Genomic DNA, 25,909 nt, shown 5'->3' on the forward strand with positions numbered 1-25,909 from the left:
TAAATTGGAAAAAGTCAATGAGGGTAAACAATTCCCCTTAGCCTATAACTTTGAGAAGAGACATCATAGTGAAGTGGGTTTTTTCTTTTTTTATATCCCACTGTATGTGGCACATAGAAAATACTTTAAAAATATTAATTGATTCATATAAAGCCAGTATTGAAGTCAAGAAGACCTGGGTTAAAATTTTGTCTCTGAGACATACAAGCTGAGTGACGAGCAAATTATTTAATCTCTCAGTGTTCCCCCAACAACCCGGCAAGACTGCAATTATATAAATTATGAATATTAGTATAGATGTGTCCACATACCTTGTTGTTCTTTGCTTGTTTTCAGTTGTGTCTGATTCTTGTGACCCCATTTGGGGATGTTCTTTGAAAACATATTGAAATGGCTTACCATTTCCTTCTCCAGCTCATTTTGCAAGTGACAACACTGTGGCAAAAACAAGTGACTTGCCCAGGGTCACATAGCAAGCAAGTGTCTGAGACCAAATTTGAATTCAGGAGATGGGTCTTCCTGACTCCATGTCCAGTTCTTTATCTACTGCCTTACCTCACATACATACACACTATTTTTATATTGTGTCTCCAAATTCTTAGTGCACTTTTAAGCAATTGCATAGTTTTCCATTTCATTTGCAAAATACTTTCCCAGTAATGTAAAAGTATCATGATCTGTATTTCATAGATGAAACAGAATCTCAAAGTGATAAGGATTTACTCAAATTCTCTGGGTACTGAGTATGGACTCAAACTCAAGAATTGAAGGGAGGGCATGAGTTATTTCTCTTTGTTTACTTTATTAATTCATACTTCCTTAAAATGGCAATAGAGATTTAAAAAAAGCAGATTCAATAGTCAATTTAACAAAAGTTTATTAAGCATCTAATCAATTTAAGGACTGTGCTCAGCATTTAAGACACAGAGATAAAAAATGACAAATTCCCTACCTTAAAAGAACTTACAATTTCCTGGGAAGACATATAATGTATATAAAATAATAAAAATAATTTCTAGAGATAGCCAATGTTAACAATTATGGGAATCATAAAATGTCTTATAAATGAAGGCATATCTGACCTCTGCTTTGAATTAAGATCATATATATTCCAAGCAAAGTTTTATTGTGAAGGTCTGTTAAACTATCTTCTTAATTGCCTGAATACCTGCCAATCAAATCTACAGGTGATAGTCCCTGGACAACTTCAAGAAAAACACTAATTTCTATTTACTTTTTGGAATGCACATGTCATTCAGATAAGTACAGGATTTATTTGCTCACATATCTGTTTTTCCTATTCAATATACTAAGTCAGAGAAGGAATCTGGACCAAAAGAAGTTGGTATATTCAAATATGACGAGCAGTAGAATCACTAAAAACTGATTCTTTTCTTCCAGTTAAATGACTATGACATCCTATTAAACATACCTTTTAAGAATAATTTATTTTCACGTGTGAGGTACTTCTGACTCAGGAAAACAATTTATGCATTGATTTATATGTAAGTATGTACTTGTACACATATATGGATATATATGGATATATGTTTATTGAAGTGCCTGTGTGTGTATATATATATATATATATATATATACATATATATATATATATATATATTGTATATATATTATTTTGCTATTGATAATAAATGATATAGCAAAAAACAACTCATTTATAAGAAACAGTATCTTCCAAATACAAGTACACAAGCCATTTCTAAATAAAAATCTTCATAGCATATAAAAGCAAATAGTGGGAAATCAGTCAAACATTAAGCTGGTCTGGAATATTGATGCATGAGAAACTCACCCAACTATCTATTAGATCCCAGCTGAGCTATATCCTCCAGGTTAAAAGTATATGCTAAAACTGCCCACCATCTGATGGTAGGTTACTGAAAGTGTTTTTTAAAGACAAAATGAAAGACAAAATGATTTCTGGGATAGGACTTATGATCGAATACCTGATAAATATTGGAAAGCTTGAATTATTAGGACTCTTTTTCTGCAGACAAATCATCAGATGAGGCAGAAGAAAATGCAGACAAATCTCTCCTTCCTTTTGTCATGAATTTTTTTTTAAAAAGAAGAGCATTTTCTTGGCTCTATGGTTATCTATAATTTATGCAAGATGATAACATTGTACTCCCAGAGATATTATGCAAAAGAAAAAATTTTCCTCCATTTCTTTCTGGAAAACACTTTCTCCTTGTTTGCTTCATTCTGAAATGTGTCTGCCTGAGCATGATCAATGTTCATTAAGTTCAGTAAAGTGACAGGTACACAGAATGGCCCAGAATGTTTGTGCATCTCAGCTTCCTATAATGAATAAATGGACCATCAGCTCCCAAACACAGCTGTGCCATCCATAACTCTGGATTTGACACTTGACTGCCCTTAGGAGTCTGTTCGTCAAAAAGAGTCCATTTGAAAAAAATGGCGAGGAAATCACTTGTAAAGCTTTTTGGAAGGCCGTTAAAGAGAAGATGCTTGGGTTCACTACTTCTCACAGTCAGATTTATTTGAGATGAATCAATTATTTATTCTGTGGGTTATCAGTTTGCTACCCTGTGAGTTCACTCAAAGTTCATTTTACTGGGGGGAAAAGACGGGCATTGTTCTATACTCGATCAGAAATATGAAATCATTTTGAAGAAGGAGAAGCAATACGATTCTCTACAGCTAACATGGTTCAAAAAAGAAATTCTGCTGTCACCAGATATTCAGTACTGGATGGCAAGGGATGGCAAGGATGATAAAATCTCTGAAAGAGCCTGCAGTTTCATGTGGGAGAAACAGCCTGTATCATCAACTGATGATCATAACCCTATGCTGGAGGGTATCTTTTGATGACAAATGATCCTTGTTAACCATAGTTCCAGACATGATGGAAAGCAAAACATCACCAATTCTATGATGTAATTCAGGGCTCCTTAACGGTTTGGTGAGGAAAGACTGGTTTCATTTCCCAGAACTCTTAGAATTAACTATTCAGCATTTGGGGTGTCTCTCTGTGTGTTTATCTCTGAATCTATGTGTGTCTGTGTTTGTATTTGTGGATGGGGGAAAATTACGATTGAAATTTCTGAGCTGGGAGTAGGATGATGCTGAAGAAAAGATCTGTGGTACCCACTGCATTCCCCTAACTATGAGAAATTGCAGCAAAACAAAGATAATGGGAACAGTTCCCTGATAGGCTCACTTGAGAATATGCTAGGAAAGGCTTCAAGATCACATATTCAAATATATATCTGTCTGTCTACCTAGTCATATTTCATGTTAAAAGGGATCTAAAGGATTTATAAACGGAAAATCGAGGCAAATATCTAGTAAATGAAATAAAACAAACCTGTTGCTAAAAAAAAGATATATTTTTTAAAAATTACCCCTTATACACTTTTACCAGTGCTCTCAACCACACTGTTGAAAACTAGCAGGTAATTATTTGAAATTAACAAAACATTAGCAGATATGAACATTTATTCATTAAAGCTTTTTAGTTACAAAACATATTCATGGATGATTTTTCAACAATGACCCTTGTAAAACCTTCTGTTCCTAATTTCCCTCTCTTTCTCCGCACCTCCTCCCCTAGATGGCAGCTAGTCCGATATATGTTAAATATATGTTAAATCCAATATATGTATATGTAGTTATACAATTATCTTGCACAAGAAAAGTAGGATCAATTAAAAAAACTGAGAAAAAACAAAATGCAAGCAAACAACAACAAAAAGAGTGAAAATGGCTATGTTGTGGTTCATACTCAGTTCCCACAGCCCTCTCTTTGGATGTAGATGCCTCTCTTCATCACTAAACGAGTGGAATTTCTTTGAATCATCTTATTGTTAAGTAGAGTCACATCCATCAGAATTGATCATCATATAGTCTTGTTGCCCTATATAATGATCTACTGATTCGGCTCATTTCACTTAACATCAGTTCATGTAAGTCTCTTTGGTCTCTCTGAAATCATCTTGCTGATCATTTCTTATAGAACAATAATATAACATTCATACACTATAACTTATTCAACCATTCTACAACTGATGGCTATCCACTCAGTTTCCAGTTTCTTGTCACTACAAAAAAGGCTGCCACAAACATTTTTGCACTTGTAGTCCCTTTCCCTTCTTTAAGATTTCTTTGGCATATCAGCCCAATAGAAACACTGTTGGGTTAAAGGGTATGCACAGTTTGATCACTTTTTAAGCATATGTACATTTAAACTTACAGAAAAAATTTGAATCATGCAAAACTTAAATGTTATAGTGTTCCTTTTTCTGCAATCTGCAATGGAGGTAAGTAGGGAGACAGAGAAAATCAATGCTCTTTAAATGAAATTGTTTTCAAGTATGTATAATAATTTGTGAAAAAATTGTGTTCTCCCTTTCTTAACTTTTCTTATTTAGATTCTGACTGAGAAATATTTATCACTGAAAACATTGAAGATTCAATTTATTTTATTCTTTTTCTATCAGTTTAGGTAAAACTATTAACAATCATCATCATCATTATCTAATTTAGATAGTTTTTTGAGACTTGGAAAATTTTTTATTTTTATTTTTATTATTATTATAGCTTTTTATTTACAAAATATATGCAGGGGTAATTTATCAACATTGATGCTTACAAAACCTTCTGTTTCAACTTTTCCCCTCCTTCCCCCTACTCTCTCCCCTAGATGGCAGGTAGTCCTATACATGTTAAATATGTTAAAGTATATGTTAAATCCAATATATATATATATATAGATAGATAGATAGATAGATAGATAGATATACAAATATATACAGCTAACTTGCTGAACAAGAAAAAAGAAAGAAAAAAAACCGGCGAAGGAAAAAAAAAACATTCAAGCAAACAATAACAAAAATAATGAAATTCTATGCTGTGGTCCAACTCAGTTCTCACAATCCTCTCTCTGGCATAGATGGCTCTTCATTACTGAACAATTGGAACTGGTTTTAATCATCTCATTGTTGAAGAGAGCCACGTCTATCAGAATTAGTCATCGTATAGTCGTCTTGTTGCCATGTATGATGATCTCCTAGTTCTACTCATCTCACTCAGCATCAGTTCGTGTAAGTCTCTCCAGGCCTTTCTGAAACCATCTTGTTGGTCATTTCTTACAGAACAATAATATTCCCTAACATTCATATACCACAATTTATTCAGCCATTCTCCAATTGATTGGCATCCATTCAGTTTCTAGTTTCTAGCTACTACAAAAAGGGCCACCACAAACATTTTTGCACATGTGGGTCCCTTTCCCTCCTTTAAGATCTCTTTGGGATATAAGCCCAGTAGTAACACTGCTGGGTCAAAGGGTATACACAGTTTGACAACTTTTTGAGCATAGTTCCAAATTGCTCTCCAGAATGGTTGGATCAGTTCACAGCTCAATCAACAATGTATCAGTGTGCCAGTTTTCCCACATTCCCTCCAACATTGGTCATTATCTTTTCCTGTCATCTCAGCCAGTTTGACAGGTATATAGTGGTATCTCAGAGTTGTCTTAATGTGCATTTCTCTGATCAATAGTGATTTGGAGCACCTTTTCATGTGACTACAGATAGTTTCAATTTCTTCATCTGAAAATGATCTGTTCATATCCTTTCACCATTTATGAACTGGAGAATGGCTTGATTTCTTATAAATTTGGGTCAGTTCTCTATATTATTTGGAAATGAGGCCTTTATAAGAACCTCTGAATATAAAAATGTTTTCCCAGTTTATTGATTCTCATCTAATCTTATCTGTATTAGATTTTGCAAAATTCTTTATAAATATTTTTTTCATTTTATCTTCAATTTGGAAGGTAGGTGCTATTATTATTATTCCCACTGAACAGATTAATAAACTGAGGCCAATAGCTTTCCCAGGATTATACTGTAGAATTTTAACTCAAATCTTTCTGAGTTCAAATCCAGCACACTACCCACCATAGCACCGCAACATTAATAACCAGTTGGGCCATGGTATTAGTTTCTAATATCTCTTTCCAAGTTCCTTTTCTATCCCCTCCTATTTATCCTCCCTCATGCTAACAAATTAATATTTTTAAGTATCAATCTGGCCATGTTATTCTTCTGTTCAAATATCCAGCTTTCTGTTTTGTGCCTATTGTTCATGCTACTCATAGATCTAGAATGTTTCACTCTCTTAGCTTCTTCTTATGAATTTCTATTCATCTTATAAAGCACACTCCTATTGGAACCTTTCTCCCTTCCATCCTCTCACTGATAAACTCCTTTTCTTAGGGAATTATTGGATAGTGGATAAAATTAGGAGATCCATGGTCCAAATGCTTGCTCCAGTGTTTAGCGGATACCTATTCACTGACTTCTCAGAATTTGAATTGTCTTTTAAATTTTATTGCATTAGATGAAAAATAACAGTATATATCACACAGAGAGTTGTTGTGAGACTGCAATAAGATCATAGTCCAATAGGTATTAATTGAATGGGAAATTAAATATCTGGAACTTTAAATGAATGGGTCACAAAGCAACTTAAGTGTCAGAGAAAAGATTTGAATTGATTTCTTTTTGATTTCAAGACCAGTTCTATACACACAAGCTATATTTGAATTACTATTCACATTCTAGCTGTTATTATTAGACTTTACATTATATTTTATCTTTTATTTCTCTGAGGCTCTTAACTTTAATATTAATTAATAATATTTATTAGTAAAATAATAATAAATTGATTGATGTTGTTGATGCATAATCACCAATATTGTAAATTAGAGTTATTTATGTTTATGATTACCCTCTTCTAGACAGTTTCATGAGATCAAAAAGACCATAAATTTTCAAACTTATACTAATTCTTTGCAAATAGTAAATAATGAATAAATATGTTTCCAATGAATGAATATTTGAATAGAAAAAGACCTTTGAGGTTATCTAGTTCAACTCTGTTTTTGGTTGCTTTTAATGAGAAAGTTAAGATCTAGAAAGTTGTGTAATTCGTCTGAAATCTCTTAGATGATACTCAGTAGAATAAAAATTCAAATTCAGCTGATTTTACTCCAAATTCACTCTCACAAAATCATAAACTTCAGAATCAAGGTAGACCCTAAACTTCTTTAATAAATTTACCATTTGCAAAACACCAGAATTCCCTTTATCTGTATCTTGTGAATACATTAAGGTCAGTGCCTTTGTTTCATTTGATTATAAAACTGGAATTTGTATATGAATGATTGCTCAAATATCTATTTTTTACTTTTGTGGAGAAATAAAGCCAGAGTGAGTTATATCCTCTTCAATTTCTTAAATTCAGTTGGAACAACTTCTAATTCCTGTGTATATCTACATGTAAGTGTGTGTATGTTCCTAGAATTATTTTTTTTCGGTGTTTCTGAAATCCTTCTCAAAAAGTTTCCAAAATTATAAATTCTCGCCCGGATCTTGGTCTTGGCTAAGAATTCTTATCTCAGAACATGGCTGCACCATTATAGACTAACAGTATAATGTTCTACCCATCTCTGAATCCATTCCCTAAATATTTTTAAACACTGTATTTTGCAAAAAAAATATATATATATATATATTTTTTCTTTCTGTCTCACAATTAGTTCCATGGCTTAAAAGATTTGTTTTTTTTGTAAAGTACAAAATAGTATGTCTATAAATTCTAACCCATTTGCAAAGATGGGATTCCAATGTTTAATGGAATTCAATTGCAAAGATAGAATTCCAGTGTTTAATGGAACCCACTTGAAAATAATTTCCTTTTGTTAGGGAAAAATAATTTTTGATGCATTAATCAAAAATGTGAACAAATCCTGTATACCTTTTTGAATCAGTAAAAGTCATTGTATAATAGACTCAGTCACATACTAAGAAATAAAAGCATAAAAGTAAGGTCTAGAAGTGAACAAGTGGGAACAAGAGATGCATTCTAACACTCTCTTGAGGAGCAAGGGTAACGCTGGACAGTAGCAGAAAAGGAAGATATGGTGGAAGGCTATAATAAAAATTCAGACGGAAGAAAGTCCAGAGACTGCTGACTTTCCCCACTTTTCCTATCTTGCCCCCTATCTATCTACAGACCAAAATCTACTGTTTTGTTTCTATAAAATAGCCAATAAACTCCATTTTGCTGCATCCATTAGAGGTAATTATAAATGTAAAGTCATACAGAGATGTCAGTCTGCCTAAACATCAGAGATTTTCCTAACAGGGGCTCAGAGTGAAGTGGTAATATTTTGTCTAAAATGTCCCAAAGGTGAAAAGAAAGGAATTGTCTAATTTTAGGGGTTACTATATGACCTCTGGATTTTATATTAGCTTTTTTATTTTAACAGAGTATTACATATCTGTTCTATATAAATAAGCATTTATTAAGCACCTACTTTTTCCCAGGTGGCATAATGCATAGAGAGTTCTTCCTGAGTTAAAATCTGACTTCAGCCACTTATTAGCTATAAGATCCTAGGCAAGTCACTTAATCCTATTTGCCTCTGTTTTCTCATTTAAAATAAGCTGGATAAGGAAACTGAAAACTACCAGTATTTGCCAAGAAAACTCCAAAATGGAGTTGAACACAACTGATAATGACTGAATCACCACCACAATAAAAATTTACCAGAGAATTTTCATTCTACTATGTGTGTTGCAATTTGTGAATAGGGGAATATATAATTAATCATTTGAAGAGGAGGAAGAAATATTCACATCTAAGTACATCAGGAAAGGATTTCTGTAGGAGATGACACATAAACTGAACCTTAAAGGAAGGTAAAAATTCTGAGAGATGAAAGTGAAGAGGTTGTGAATTCCAGCCTCAGGCAAAACCTGTGCAAAGGTATTGGCCGAATTTCCCACTGGTATTACTATCTGACTTTAAAATAAAGTGTAAGATGAACCTGAAGTTCGGGTTTGATCTTTTAAAATATTTTAGTTATGTGGAGGTATTTTTAAAATGTGAAAATGATTTCCATTTGCAAAATCTTCCACCTTTCCTCTGCTTTCCACTGAAATTCACACTTACTCCTAATGTTACACAGGTTAGGATCTAATATTTATTTTACAAAGAGTTCCAGATATATTTTAAGAGCGGTGAATTTTTCAGTCATTATTTCTAATGAGCACAGAGAAGACACAAACTTAACTCTCAGAATGCTTAATTGGGCCTTTTTGTGACTTGTGGTCAGGAATCACTTGAACAGAAGAAAAATCTGAGTCCAAATCAATGATGGGTATGTTTTTTACACAACATTTTAAAAGATAGCAATTCTAGAGGCCTAACCAGATTACCTCTCAGTAACATGAATGTGAAGAGAATGAAAATGATATTCACATTTCCATTAAAGGGCCAAAATCAATGTATTTTTTTTCCCCTCAAAGTATGGTGAATGAGTGTCATGGACCTGGATGTAGATGTTATGCAAAAACCTTTTACAGTGTGAAATTTACAGCATGTATCTGCAAAGCAATATAAAAACATTTACTATGATCTGGAGAACAGCTCAATTATCTCTGGGCATTTTGCATACTTTTCTTTCCATTTTTTTCTTTGAGAGTCTTTGAAAACAACATTTCACATATGGTTGGGAATGGACTTAGAGCTAAGAAATAGAGTTGACTCGTGCCAGTTCTACGTGAGAATTAACGCATTCAGAATAATTCAGTGTATAGTGCTGGCACTTGCCTGTTATATATATGGATATTTTGGATGAAATTATGCTCACCAGTACATATAATTACTTCACATTCACCCTCTGACACACAGCCTGCCAGTACACCCCATCATCCCCAGCCTTGTTCCCAGGTATTGCCTAGAAGTAAAACTAGAGTTAGTCATTTTTGGAACTTTGTGGCTTCAGTCTTCAGGATGACCGGGTCCTGGTAGTATGTGAAGGAAGGAACTATAGGAATTCAGGGGGTGGAAGGGTGGGAGGAAGCGCCACAGCTACTTGAAAGGACTATTTTTCTTCTAAGTCTTACATAACAATTATGGAATATCAGAACCTTAGTTTAGGAAGGGACCTCAGAGACTACCTTATTTAAACCATCTATATGGCCAAAACTTCCTTTTCCAGCATAACTTAGAAGTGGTCATTCAACCTTTCCTTGAGGTTTTTAAGTAACCCATTTTGGATAGCTCATAATTCTCTCTGAGGGCAATCCCCTCACAATATCAGGCTGAAATATTCCTCTTTACAACTCCCATCCATTGTCCCTGTTCTGCCCTATGAGACCAAGCAAAATAAAGCTAACATGGTTTCCAATGGCAGCCCTTCAATGTCTTATTATATTGTACCTACACTGTCTTTTTTTTTTAATCACACTAAATATCCTGAATTCCCTCAAATGAACCGCCTATACCATTATTTCAAGGACTGATGTTGTCATGATTTATTTTCAATCTGGACAACTCTCCAACTTAATCTATCTTCTTTCTAGAATACGGCATCCAGAACTCAGCATTATAGTTTAGATGTGGTCTGATAATGTCAAAGAGCAGTAGACTACCTTCTCCCTAGTCTAACAAGATAAACATATGTTTTTGTATTATATAATATGTAATGCAGACTGTTATATGTTATGTTAATATAATGTATAATATTTTATCAAATTATATAGTTATGGGACATTATAGACATACACATAGTTTGTGTGCAGATACATTCCCTCATATGATTCTTGTAATTTGTATGTATGTATGTAATGTATAAATAATATATTGAGAGAAATGCTTATTTCTCTCTTGCATTAATAATCACTTGATTAGTCAATTCAATTCAATCAATTGAACTTTTCTTAGTACAGCTTAGCTCTCATCTTTCCTATTATTTCTTAGTAATTAGCAGCCATCCTCAAATAGTGACCCTTGCAATTACAAAATAAAGGTGGACTGAGCTCATTAGTTCTTTAGTCCTTTTGCAGGATAATTCTCACTTTGATTTTCTCTTTATAATCATTAATTACCAACTGATCTTTCCAGACATATCACTTAATTGGAAATTTCCAAAGCATTGATTATGAAAAAATCACAGGAAGTAGAGCAGAGGGAAGGAAAGACAGATGAACTTTATGTTCTACTTTAGAAGAGCTCATTAGTGTTTCTTCTAGTATGATGCATCCCTGCAAGATATTACATAAAAAACCCAGTCGCTATTTTTTGAATTATTATTATATATAGACAGCTAAGAGGCTTAATATATATAGTAGTTTTGCCAGGCCTGGAGGCAAAAATAAAATCTGGTCTTGGCAAGTCACTTAATTTCTATTTGCCTTAGTTTCCTATTCTGTAAATCAGGAATTATGGTAGAACCTACTTGTCAGGGTTGTTATTTTCAGTGAGATACTTGAAAAGCACTTGGCACTGTGCCTAGAACATAGTAACATATAAATATTCACTATTATTATTATTATAGTTCTTAATAATTTTAATACAGAAAAAATAGGAAATTTTAAACTTAAAGAAACAGCAGCAATATGCAACTATCTTTTCAGTGATAAGCTAAATACATGTTTTTGTATTATATCATATATAATGCAGACTATTATATGTTAATATAATGTATAATATTTTACCAAATTATAGATATAGTACATTATAGACATACACATAGTTTGTGTGCAGATACATTCCCTCATATGATTCTTGTATGACAGTATTTTACAAATGAGGAAACTGAGACTAGAATAGGTTAGATTACTTTTCCAAATTCTCAGAGATAATGCGATAGAAAAGGTAATCAATGAACAATGTCAACTGGTCATGTGAATGTGCATGTCTGGTTTCATATAATACTGTGTTTCTGCTTTGGGCTAGTCAATTTCCCTGGTATCAATCTTCTTTTCTGTAAAAAGAAGGATGTAGGCTCAATTATTTTTAAGGTCTCTTTCAGCTCTTAATCTCTAATCATATAAAACTAAGGTATTACATCCTCTCCCTGTTCCTGATACTGAATTCATTTTCCTTCTTTTCTTTGTTATCTGTACCTATTTTCTACTCTGTCACTGTCACTAATTGGATTCCAATTGTATTATTCTTACTTGCTACAAAGGATTTTCTATAGTTATAAATGTTTCCCAATCTACCACACCTCCTACCCACCATATTTAACATGTTGTATCTCTGAACATGACAGGGAGAACACATTAGAAAGTGTACTAACTTCAAAAGCTTAGAGGAACCATGTTTTCTTCTCTATCACTGGATTCAGTTCAAATCACATAAAAGGGAATATTCTATCAGTCATTCAGTGAACAAACATTTATTTATTTATTTTTTAATTTATTTAATAGCCTTTTATTTACAGGTTATATGTATGGGTAACTTTACAGCATTGACAATTGCCAAACCTCTTGTTCCAATTTTTCCCTTCTTTCCCCCCACTCCTCCCCCAGATGGCAGGATGACCAGTGAATGTTAAATATATTAAAATATAAATTAGATACACAATAAGTATACATGGCCAAACCATTATTTTGCTGTATAAAAAGAATCGGACTCTGAAATATTGTACAATTAGCCTGTGAAGGAAATCAAAAATGCAGGTGGGCAAAAATATAGGGATTGTGAATTCAATGGAATGGTTTTTAGTCATCTCTCAGAGTTCTTTTGCTGGGCGTAGCTGGTTCAATTCACTACTGCTCCACTGGAAATGATTTGGTTGATCTCATTGCTGAGGATGGCCAAGTCCATCAGAATTGGTCATCATATAGTATTGTGTTGAAGTATATAATGATCTCTTGGCCCTGCTGAACAAACATTTATTCATTCCCAGTAAGTGGAGAATGGCTCCCATTTCTTGGGTAAAATCCTAGTGATGTTGAAAATATTCACGAGAAATAATCATACTAGGATTTCATATGTGTATAAAACACTAAAGTTTGTAGACTATGCTCACAACAACTTTATGAAGTTGGTATTACAAATATTATTATCTTCATTTTACTGAGCAGTACTAAGCCTAATGAAAATGACTTGCCCAAAATAACACAGTTATCAAGTATGAACTTGAAGTTTGAATCTAAGTCTGTCTAAACTAATTAAATTTCAGGAAAATACTCTACCTCCTCTAGGACCAAAAGAATATAGCATATCTATTTTACAGATAAGGAAATTCTAGTTCTGAGTGGGAAGTGAGAAAATGTATTTCTTAAATGTATTAGTCAGTGAAAGATTCAGAACCAAAATACAGACTTTTTGATATGGATGCCATCCCCCATCTGCTCCATTCTCCATTGCTAACCTAAATATGATCATGTTTAACTCTGGACCTAAACTTTGGGAAGTAAATACAAAGAATTATAATTGATTTTTTTAATTCTGCAACTAATAAAGATAGGACAAGATAAATCTAGGAGTAGCAATAATAATCCTGTTAATGTGACAAGTGAAGTACCATATATATCAATAGCCATAGAAATATTAATATGTGAGCAAAAGCAGATTTGACAATTTCAGAGAAAGAGAAGGAACCTACTAAAACAAAGACAACAACAACACTCCATTCCTGGTGGATCAATGCAACTTATCACAATGGCAAAAAAAAAAGATCAAATTTATCTGTGAGACAAAAAAATGAATCTTTTTCATAAGTATATTTTTAAGCCAAATGGGGAAAAAAAATCAGCTTTGAAGGTACTTTTCCTTTTCTGTGGCATTCAAATAATACTCTTATAAGAACAAAGGCATATTTGGGCAAGAGGTCAAGATTTGCCTTTGGTTATGGATTCTGACTGGGTTTATAGTATCCTAGTTTAGATATGAAATAGATCTTAAAGAAAATACATATGAATACATTCATTTTATAGATGAAGAAACTGAGACCAAAAGAATCTTAAATGATTTTATAAGACCATACAAATCATAAATGCCAGCGCTGGACCTAACTAAATGTTAGTTTGAACCTAACATTTTACTCTGTATTTATACCTCTTTCCATTAAGGCAATGAAATTTTCAACAAGCATTTATTAAGTACTTCTTATATGCCAGGCCTTGTGCTGAACATAAAAGCTACAAAGACAAAACTGAGGTAGTCTCTGTTTTGGAGGGGTTTACATTCAATCATGATGGGGTTGTTTATATAGAAAAATATATGCAAAAAATAATGAGCTCTGCAATTGTTTGTAATAATCAGGAAAATATAATGATGTGGAATAGATGTTTGATTTCAATGATTTGATTTGTGTGAGGCAAACCTTTCTTTGAAACACTCTTTAGGAGTTGTTTAAAGTATTGAGAGATTAAGTAACTCGCCAGGATCACTGAACCAGTGTGTGTCAGAGCCAAGCAAGGCCTTCTTCGACCCCAAACCAGCACAGTATTTACTATACCGTGCTACTCTCAAACTCATATAAAATCAATCAATTCAACAAACATTTATGAAATGGCTATTTTATGTTCTAGGAACAAGGTTATACCTTGGGTGTATAAAGATAAAAATGAAAAAAATCTCTTTCTCCCCTGAGTGGTTTACCATCTAGCAAAAGGAAAAAAATATGTATACACATAAGTATTAAAAATAAATAAATACAAAATAATTTGGGGAGAGGCCTCAGGCAGCTGTAGGATCAGGAAAGGCAATGTGGAAGGTAGGAGAGATGAGAACTTAAGTTTTCTAATCACCAGTTCAATTTTTGGGGAGGTTTTTTTGTCTCCCCTGGTTCTATCATGTTGACAATGGATGACAATATCATGTTGCATACATCAAGAGTAAAATCTCAGCCATGGATAAGATGAGGAACTGTCTTTGGCAACTACAAGTCATAATTAAGAATATGATTTCTCCCAAAACACATTGAATTAGGCCTTTTTTGCCCACATGTAGCATTGATACTGACATCATTACGACATTCATTTATTCATACACATATACACATGCATCTATATAGATAGAGACTACATCTCCAATTCTTTGCAAATATCATTAAGAACATCAGTCTGATCATTCAAAACTTGGGACACATTTCAATTTGAATAATTTAATTTTTATTTAAGTCTTGGATTTAGTTCTAAAATTCTTTTACTATTTTTTTGATTTGGTCAAGAATTTTTTAAAAAGCAAAAAAAAAAGGCACCCCCCCAAAAAATAACAACAACAACAACAACAACAACAACAAAGCTTTTACTTCTATCTAAGCAAAATTAAAGAGACAAGATCTAGGATAGAAAGATTTAGAAATGTATTTTTTTAGACATTTGTGTATTCAAATATTTTGAATTCCTAATAAAAATAGAGCCTCAACTATATCCAAATTTATGGTTTTATATTGAATTATATAAGTACTTGGTAGGACTTTATCAAGGTATTTAATTTAGTTAGAGAACTTGGCTTCAAATCCTATCTCTGTTAATTAGGTAAGTATTTTCTTTTTCTTTTTAGCTCTTAGATTTCTCATTTGTGAAATGAAATGATAGGATTCGATGGCATTAAAGATTCCCTCCAGCTCTAAATTAAGAATTTATGACCTCTTTAGACCTTATCTGTAAAATAGGAATTTGGACTTGATAACCTGTACATGCCTTTCAAATTCTAGTATTATGCTCCATATGTCCTAGGACATACACCTTTGCTAAAGAATATAGATTTGCCTTTTGCCTTCTAGTTCAGTTGTCAGCTAAAATTTAGCAGAAATCTATAGTTTTTGCCAATAGAAATATGCCTTGTATGAAAGGGTTTCTTCTTCATGATTCTTTCTAAAAGGGCTTGGAATCATTTACATAAGAGAGTGATAAAAGAGATAAATGGTCAAAAAGAAGAACTCCTTTTTGTACAGGTAGAAATATGGGAGAAAAGGTTTCATTTGGGGGAACCTGTCTCTCTACAATAATTGATGAATTGGTTTCATTCTGGTTACCAGTGACCCATCCAGCACAGAGTAAGGAATTGGTGCAAAAAATGAATGTTATAGCCTCATTTGTCATGCAGAGATGGTTCTTTCTTACCATCTATGTGAGTCATGTGGATCTCCTTCCATTCTCCTCTCATGAAATCATTCATCCATTTCCTAGAATTGTCTTCCCTCCCCCTTAACTTTGGCAGTGTGACTACACCTTTGATGATATCTTAAAACTAACTTCCTTAAGGATCAAGCCTTCCACTTCAAGATGTCAGCTAGGATTTCCACAGTGAAGAATCCCCATCATTGAAAAACCCCAGTGTTAACTAACCTTACAGTTGTTCAGTAAGGAAAATTAAGTCTATTCCTGTAAGGTAATATCAAAGTGTGTGCCATCTGTTGACCATTTGCTTTGGGTGTGTCAATTTTTAAAAATTATTTTAAATAACTAAAAATCTAATATGAGATTATGCATATATATGTATACACACACATAAATATATACTGTGACTAGCCAGCTGGCCTTGCATTTGTAGGATTATAAGACTATAACACTAGAGCTGGCAAAGACCTTAGAACCAATCTGCTAACTATATAGATGAGGACACTGTTATTTACCCCATGGAGGGCAAATAACATGTCCAAATATGCACAGGTAATAAGCCTGAGAGATGGGATTCAATCTGTGGTTTTCTGACTCAGACATCAAAGCCAGGGCTTGACCTAAGTTCTGCCTCTGACAAAATATTGGTCTGTGTCACCATGAAAAAGTCTCTTAATCATGTCCTGCTTCATAAAACTGTACGTGACTATAAGCAACCTATTTGTAGAGGAAACAAGTGTTTTTATTTGGGATATATTCCTGAAAACAGAGATTTGGAAAAAAAGTAAAATTAAATAAAAATCCATAAACCATATTTTCTAGATTCAAATCTGATAAGACCACTGACATATACTTCTAAGAATTAGTCTTCACTGATATAATTGTCCACATTTCACCCTACAGGCAGTCTGTTCCAGTCTCAGGTCAGAAACCACCTGCTGGATGCTGACCTCCTTCTGGCTATGCTCAACTCCCATGTTCCCAGGGCCAAACACAATTGACAGTATAAAATAGGACAGGCAACAGCTAGTATCTGCCAAGCATGAATTCATCACACCTGCTAGCTAGTGCCACTCCTGCTGGCACTCCGATCTCCAAGTCTCCGGACTCAGTCTGCCTAGCCCTCTGCTGCCAGTTTGGACCTCCCACGGCCATTAAATGACTTCCACAGATTTGACCTTTTTTCACCTTCATCTTAGACATCTGTGAAACTGTTGTTTAGCCATTTTTCTCCTTCTCCTTTCACTTTAGTTCTATAACATATACCCCAGTTTCTAAGTATATAAAAATTGAATCAACTTATAAAAAGAATGAAAAAAAAAACTTAATGAATGGCTTGACCTATTTACCAGGTACAGTAATAATATAGGACTAAAAAATAGAGTTTAATCACATTAATATATTTCTAATTGAATTTGTTGTGTTTATCCTTTGTTTCAAAAAGGGCCAGTGAAATCAGGGGGTGATGTCTTGACTCATAGGTGAACTGGACTTAAATGAGGAGAATTTACCCAAAATCATTGACTTTGATGTCTTTTCCAGAGTCTCTTAAGTCTAGTGGCAAGAGAAATAGCAGTAGGATACAGTGGCTCTGGCAAAGCTGTGGATGAAAGGGATGACCTTGGTGTCTTGGATGTCTGACCAAATTCTAAGCACACCATAGCTCTTGCTTCAGCTGCTTTCATGGATGCTGGAAGAAATTGTTCTCATCCACCTATCAGTCCATCACATGCTTGAAGTAGATGAAGTAGATATCTCTTTAACTCACTTACAGCCTAATCAATTAGCCTCAAATTGGTTTAGTCCATCTGACTAGACAGTTTACTAGGGTATGACTACATTATAGGTGAAAGTTTGGATTCATTGACTTTAATTTTCAGAAATTACTTTTTTCTTTGAGCTGGTTACTTTGATTTTATTTTAATTTTTCTCTGAGTCTTAAAGGCATGGAGTTCCTAATAACCAATTCTGACCTTTCTGATTGAGCTTCCTTGAATGTTTTTGATTATGTCTGAACTTTGAACTCTTTATCTTCCCTTCAGTGAACCTAATGAAGCAGGAACATACCAGATATGTTGGATGGCAATAACAATAACAATGAGTTATATTCAATGTCATTTTTTTAAAAAATGAATTCCAAATAAAGATGGCAGTAAGGAATACCATCCTTCCAATTTTTAATGGCTCAGGCATTTTCATTAACCTATGTCAAATTATGAATATCATGGCAGGTTAGGGATTAAAAATGGTCACTGATAGAATTTCATCAGAGGAATGAACCTCAGAGGCCACCTAGGGATCTACCTTCAACTCATATATTTAAAATGGCCCTTTCTATAACATTTACAACAAGTAAATGATCAGCTTCTAATTGATGACTATCATTACCTCTTAAGGGCACCTTATTCCATGTTAGAAAGTTTGATCTTTCATCTATCGAAGCTAGATCAAAAAGGAGAATGTTAACATGTTATTTTGCCAGAAGAATAGGGTCACCAGCACCCACATGGGGAAAACTGAAAAAAAATATTTTGTGACATGGAAGAGACAGTGAAGATTATATTTTAGCTAAGTAGTACTGGTGTCACTTGCAAATATATAAAAATTAATTACATTATGAATGAAAAATGTACTTTATCTGACATAAGCACTGGTTCTGTGATTTAGAAATTTTCTTAAATGATTTTTGTAATAATATTTGAAAGTAGTCTTCATTCATTTGTTCATTCTTTCTTTCCTTCCCTCTTTCGCTTCTTTTCCTTTTCTTTCCTTTTCCCTTTCTTCCTCATTTCTTTGCTTTCTTCCCCTTTTTCCTTCCCTTCCCTTCTTCCTCTCCTGTCATTTTCTCCCCTACCTACCTTACTTTCTTACTTCTGAAACACAGCACAAGTATCTAAATATTCCTCTTCTACTTGAACAATTTGAACATTCTTCCAAAGAAAAGAATGTTGTCGTGCCAGGATTATTTTTATCCATATCTCAGGAATAGGTGTTTCCCGACAAATTTTAGAGGTTATGGGTTTTCTAAGTCCTTTTATTTCTTAACTAAAATGAGAAAATAATTAGATTAGATTAGGCTTTACACTTTTCAAAGTTCTTTACTCATGACAGTCTTTCAAGATAAGTAGAATGAGCCCTGTCATCTTAGTTTTTATTGGAGAAATTGAAGACTCTGAGATCAAATGTCTTGCCCATAATCCCACAATTAATAATTGCCTATCCATATCTATATTTGTTTCAGTATCCAAAGTCACAATGCTCAAGTGACTTGTTACTATTGTTGATTTTGGTAAACTCACTGGCAAGAATCTTTTCATTTTTATCAGAATAACCAAAAACAATAGCATAAGTATTTATTACTGGATCTTCCTTTTTTGTAAGAAATAACTAGAAAATATAAAATAAGAAATGATTATGTTGTATTAGGAGATTTTCAGATAAGTTTCTGATAATTTTCCTCCTATAATATAGTAAAAGACATTATATGGGAAATATGTGATAGGAAGAAAAGATGGGCTTGTTATAAATCAAGGGAAAAGATGACAATTGTATCTCCATATTGCTCCAATCATCTTCTTATGATGTCATGAGACAGCAAAGACAGTATCAAAAATAATGAAGAGATGCCCTTAGATAAATGTATAGGGTAAAACATAGGTGTAAAATGAATAAATATGAGTAGATTGTAATGTGTGCCAGTGAAGGTGAATGCCACATTAATGTGCTCAAAGCTCCATTTGGATGTTTGAAAATAGAATAGAACTCAAGTCATAGATGGTGGATTCAAATTCCAGCTTAGTTTTGTACTTCCAATGTGATACTGAGCAATGCACTCAAGCTTTGGGGCATTTGTTTTTTTCCCACTTCTTTCATTTTGAATTTATAGAATAAAAAAAGCATTTCATAGCACAATGTTGTTATGGTTGATGGATATAAATGTGGTTGATGGACTATGTATCCTTTTCCTGTCACTCATTGTTTTGATATGATTGAGTCCCTTATTGAAAAGGATATAAATTAGGGTAGCTCAAGAAAAGGAAAGGCCTTTTGTTTGTTACAGAGATTCTTTTTTTCCTTGCTACTTATCACCTAGAGGTGAGTAAGTGTCCCCTTGTCACCCTGGAATGCCAATGATTGATATTGGTGTCCACAGACAGAATGTCATACATATGTTAGGGCAAGATGCACTCTGCTGACTCACAGATAAACAAATATGATGGTAATATGACTTGAATCCAAATTTTATTTCCCCCTTGTCAAAGTCTGCCTTGCTTTGGAGAGCTTTCTGGCTCTCCCATTAAACTGGCATTTCTCCTAAAGGGCTGCTTTTATACATACCAATTATTTTCTCATTCCCTCTCTGCTCTTTCACTCAAATTCAGTAAACTCTCATCTTTTGGTACATTATCCTCAGGCTCATATATTAGCCCTTGTTCCTTGAAGTGAATTGAGAATCTGACTTGGAGCTCATCTCTGAGAGTGAAACACCTCTTGCTATAAATAAATGCACAGCATTAACTTTAGATCCAACACTCATATGAGGAACCTCTACATATGTTTTGCTTCTTATTATTGGCATTTTTCTGTGGGTGAACTCTTTAGTTTTGTTTCAGGAGATGACAGTATTAAATGTGTCTTGTGAGTGGGAAGGATTTTCTTTTGTTCTCAACTCAGGCAAACACGGAAAAAACAATTGACTTATGGGTCCTAGGAAAGTGATCAAATAATATGGAAGAAGGAATGCCTTCCCCTGTAATACCTTTGGATCATCTATTGCTTAATAAGAAAAATAATTAAGACTACTGAAATTTGCTCTCCCTCCCTTTCTCACTCCTGCACCATATTCATTTAATTGCCAAGACTTGTTAATTCAACACAGACATTTCTAACTTGCATTTCTTTCTCTTTACTCTCAGGGCTATTACTCCAATGCAAGTACCTTTCGCTTCTCAACGGGACTAATGCAATATCTTCCCACGTGGATTCTATGCCTCCAGGTCTGTCCATATTTTTTTTTTCCTTTTCCAGAAGATTAATGTTGAAATCCAGGATCCTGTCATAATTTAGGGACATTATAATACTAGAAATTATTTTTTTGGCCACATCACTTCTTTCATCCAAATTGGTAAAGTTAAGTACCAGGCTAGAGTCAAGAAGTCTTAGGTACAAGTTTCGCCTCAGACATTTACTAGCTGTACCACTCCGGGCAATCGTTTTATGTATGTTTACCTCGGTTTCCTCACTTTTAAAATGGGGATAATAATAACACCTATCTATAAGGAATGATTATGGGTATCAAATGAAATAATATGTACTATATATGTATTGGCTACTTGTTGTTATCCATGAAGCTGGTGACAAAAGTTAATAAATCTTTAGACTAGAAAGAAAACTTTGAAATTATCTATTCCAACTCATTATTTTACAAAGAAAGAAACTAAGTTTCAAAGAAATGTTATGACTTGAAGATCATGTAGGTCATTGAAAGTAGAAATAGACTTTGAAATCAATTCTCATAACACCTAGATTGATGTTCAGATTTCTTTGTCTTCCCTCATCATAGCTCCAAAATCATTTTTACTATCCAAAACTTGGGTAAACTTAGAAAGGCAAAAATATATCACTTTGATTATTCTAAACTTTACCCTCATAAGAAAATTCTTCTGCATGATATTCTTCTAGTTATAGTAATAGCAGTTATCTTTTGAGATTTTCATATCAAAATCACTTTTTATAACCATCAATGACATTTTCCTTTCCCTTAATGGTGTCTTTAACCGTACTCTCACTAACGCTGGTCACTCTAACCTGTCAGTCAATGGCTTTCTCCCACTTCACAGAGTATTTCTTTTCTCCTGGTTAATTGTGAGTTTCCCCAGGGAACTTGTCTTTTTCCTTGCTAACTTATATGCTCTTCCAACTCTATTTCATATTTGCCATTCCTGGCACCTATTTTATTTCTTATTTTGCATCACACTAACATCTTTTCCCATTTTTCTCTATCACTTATATCTTTCTTTTAACTGTTCCAGGGATTATTGTTAACCTTGGGTTCTATTGGCATTTTTCTTTGGAGGGTTTGCTTATAGCTATTATCACATTATTGTTTTTTTCCTGAGTTTATATCTTGGTCTTTCCTGCCACCATGTTCAATTTGTCTTCGAGCTTTTTGCTTTTGTTTGCTCATTTTTCCAACTTCTTTTTTTTAAACTTTGAACATTATTTGAAGTTGTACTCTGCTCAGCTGAGTATGGGGAGCACTGTCTCATGCCTCAGGTTTTTTCCTGCTGATGTTCTTAGAGTTATTCCTGGATATTTGCAAGGTTTTGGTGCTTCCAAAATAGTGTGAACTTGGAAGAATTGTGGAAATTTGTTTGGAAGGAAATGATGGGAAAATTCAGCTGTTTCTAATCTACCATCCCATGAATAGTCCTCCTGGCCCTAAAACTGTGTGTAGGATTCTTGCTTCTCCTGCACCTACAAGTGCCATTTGTCCTCTTGGACTTGGACCTGGCAACAGAGTCTCTGCTCCCTTATGACTGAACACCAGTGCTGTTTTTCACTCTAGAACAGTGACCTACAACTATGTTTGAATATTACAGTTGACAATTGATAACCAATACCAATTCTACTCAGTACTAGTAAAGAATCCCCTACATTCTGTTTCTGACCAGTTGTCCAACCTTCTTACTGTCTCTGGGCTGAAAGCTCCCAAAGCCTTTGCTTTTCATAGCTGCCTCCAAAGTCCATCCATGGCTGGTGCTGGTTGCTGCTGCTCCAAACCCAACTCTCACCCTGATATTTCAGATCTCCCTTGCCAACCTCTTAAGATATTTTAAGTTGGAAAAATATCCAGCTCTGCCTTTTTGTTGGCACTATTATTCCAAAATTAGATTTAAGGAAGTGTTTTAAATTTGTTTGGAGGGGAATGTTGAAAGAATTCAGCTGTTTTTAATCCATCATCTTGGCTCTATCCCATGTGTAAGTTTTTAAAAGACTCCAAGGAGGATGAGCCTTCCAGGTAGCACATGTTTTATTGAAAAGTATCCTTGAGACAATTACAGTAGTAGATAGAATAAGCCCGATGAAATATATATTTTTTTCCTAAAGAGCTTTTCATTTCATAAACTTTGTAGGCTAAAATCAAAACAACAATAAAATACAATAATAACAATACACATTTTTCTCACACAGGTTTGTAAGATAACTTTCACATATATGCATATATATTTAATTTATTTCTCTCAACAATCTGGTAAGGTGTTTTATTATGCTCAATTTACAGATGAGGAAACTGAGTTTGAAAAAAGTGTCTGCTATTGGTCACTTGCATACTAAGTAAGCAGAAATCACATCTCCATAATTCCAAATCTAGCTCAATGTGATTACACTAGTTTCCTCTATGATGAACAAGTGGAGGTTAACACTTAGTTGAAAAGAAAATATTGAGGCTTCTAAGAACAGTGGCAGAAATAGTGATGACATGTGTTAATGATATTTCTATCACGTACAGAGGCCAGACCTGGCTTACATTGTACAAACCAAGAAAATGATTGCATCTAGAAGGGCAAGTAGCATTTAAAGAGCTCTTTATAGCTATATTAAACAACAGATGAAAAGTGGGGCACTCCTTACAGAATAAGACCAGAGAAAGAACATAACAATCTCTGTTCTAGCCTTACTTGGTGTCAGTGATTTTATAGCAGAGGAGTACTTAAGTACCAAGAGAAAAAAAATAACCTAGCTTTCCATAATGTAGTGCAAATCTGTTTTCAAAATGAGGCTTTATCTTTGTTCATAATAAAGGCTATTCATTGTATTTGTGTATTCCTTATGTGTGTGTGATTGTGTGTGTGTGTGTGTGTGTGTGTGCAGGTTTGAGAATGTGTAAAGGATTAAAATTCTCCAAAACAAAACCTTCTTTTGTTATTTCTCATCTCTGAACAAATCCATATCTATGCTCTGAATTGGGGAAAAAGTAATCATCAGATAAAAGAGGCAGAGCTGGAATAGACCTTAGAAACCCATGTAATGTGTCCCTCCAATTTTAGATTGAGGAATCTAAGTTACAGAGAACTTTAAAAAAAAAAGCAGACAAAAAGCCACACAGACAGAAAGTAGAAAAGCCTGGACTGTGAATATTCCTTCTATTACATCATGGGCCCTTCTTTCCAAAGAGCATTTACTAAGCAACTACTATGTAATCAATCTCTGTTCTGGCACTGGACATATAATGGCACTGGACAATAATGGGTGAAAACAACATGTGAAATACATGCAAATTATGCATATAATTTATGCAAAATAAACACAGAATGGGAGGAAATCACTAATAACTAGGGAGTTCAGGAAAAAGTCTAACATACAAGAGGGCATTTAGTTACTCCAAGACATACTGGAAAGGAAGGAGACCATTTGAGGCACAGTGGAGAGTTTTTGCAAAAGCATGGAGTAGGCGATGGGATGTGTATAGGGAATAGCAGGTAGAACCATCTGCTCAGGTCAGACTTAAGTGGGAGGAATATACTAACATACTGGAAAGATTAGTTAGTGCCATATCATGAAGGATTTTGAATTTTAAAAAAAGATATTTTATTTTACACAGGGATAGAGTCAAACAAACAAAAAAAGAAGGATATGCATGAAGCTGTGTGATCCAGCCTCTGTTTTATTATAGAGGAACTTAAAAATAATCATAAATTCAGTATATAACTTGCAAAATCATTTAGTTTGTCTCTAAATCTTTTTTTTTGGGGGGGAGTTCCATTGTCCTCTGCCTGACAAGTGATAGAATATGCTTCAATTTCATTAGAATACTTTTATATTCCTAGAAAAGTCAACTGGTACAGTGGTTAAACTAGATAGACAGTTTAAATATGACCTTCAACACTTACTATCTGTGTGAGTTTGAATAAGTCACATATCCTCTGGGAACCCCAGTGTTCTTTTAGTAAAATGAAATCAAGCAAAATCAGCTTAACCATCAATTTCTTGAGCAGCTAGACACCACAGTGGACAGAGCACCACCCCTGAAGAAAGGAGTTAAAATTCAGCTTCAGACACTTAACACGTTAACTGTGTGACCTTGGGCAAGTCACTTAGCCCCAGTTAATTTACCAAAAAAAAATCCCTTTCTAAAGGGAATCTAGGTCAAGGAAACCTAAGGTCAATTCTAATCTCATAGTCCTAGCTATGTCACCCTGGAAAAGTCCATTTCTTCAACTATAAAATGGAGAGAGTGATCCAGCAACATCCCAGGATTGTTGTATGAATTAAATTAAATATTTGTAAAATGCTTAGTTCCTGGACACACAGTAGATGACTAATAAAAGTGTATTGCTTTTTTATGTTAAACATACAATTCTTCTATACATATTTCCACAAATATTATGCTGCACAAGAAAAATCAGATCAAAAAGGGAAAAAATCAGAAAGAAAACAAAATGCAAGCAAACAACAACAACAACAAAAATGAAAATGCTATGTTGTGATCCACACTCAATTCCTACATTCCTTTCTCTGCATGCAGATAGCCCTCTTTATCACAAGACCATGAAACTGGTCTACAATCATCTCATTGTTGAGATCTTATTCCCCTCCTAAAAGTTCACCCCAGCCCACTGCCTTTTTGATCATCTATGTGTTGTGCTTTAGAGGGGAGACACTCCTCATTTCCTAACCTTCCTCCAGGCACTATAAATCTTTGATATTCCAATGAAAACCTTGTTTTCTTTTATCTGCTTCTCAAGTCTCAAAAGCTACTCAACTAAGATCTTTCACACTCTAAGGATGCTCTGCTACAACCCAAACTTTGGCTTTCAAATTCAGAAAGGGTTTTCTGTCTATTCCATTAGAAAATCCTTCCTCATAGGAACATTTGTTCCTATCTCTTTGTTTAGATTCTTCCCTCAGTAGAGCCATCAGTTAGCCAATCAATATGCATTTTTAATCACTCACTAGACTAGGAATCCATTTGGTGCTAAGGA

At 34.0% G+C, this 25,909-nt stretch overlaps 1 protein-coding gene across 2 annotated transcripts in view; it reads left to right on the forward strand.

Moving 5' to 3' along the window:
* Positions 1–25,909, forward strand: part of CNTN4 (contactin 4) — a 1,178,424-nt gene that overhangs the window by 466,720 nt on the left and 685,795 nt on the right. For both annotated transcript variants that reach the window (XM_031954124.1, XM_031954148.1), the window contains exon 3: positions 20,840–20,920. The gene's annotated coding sequence lies outside the window, so the exon portion shown is untranslated. The remainder of the gene's footprint in view (positions 1–20,839; positions 20,921–25,909) is intronic.

The sequence above is a fragment of the Sarcophilus harrisii genome, chromosome 1, assembly GCF_902635505.1.
Source record: "Sarcophilus harrisii chromosome 1, mSarHar1.11, whole genome shotgun sequence".
Lineage (NCBI taxonomy): Eukaryota > Metazoa > Chordata > Mammalia > Dasyuromorphia > Dasyuridae > Sarcophilus > Sarcophilus harrisii.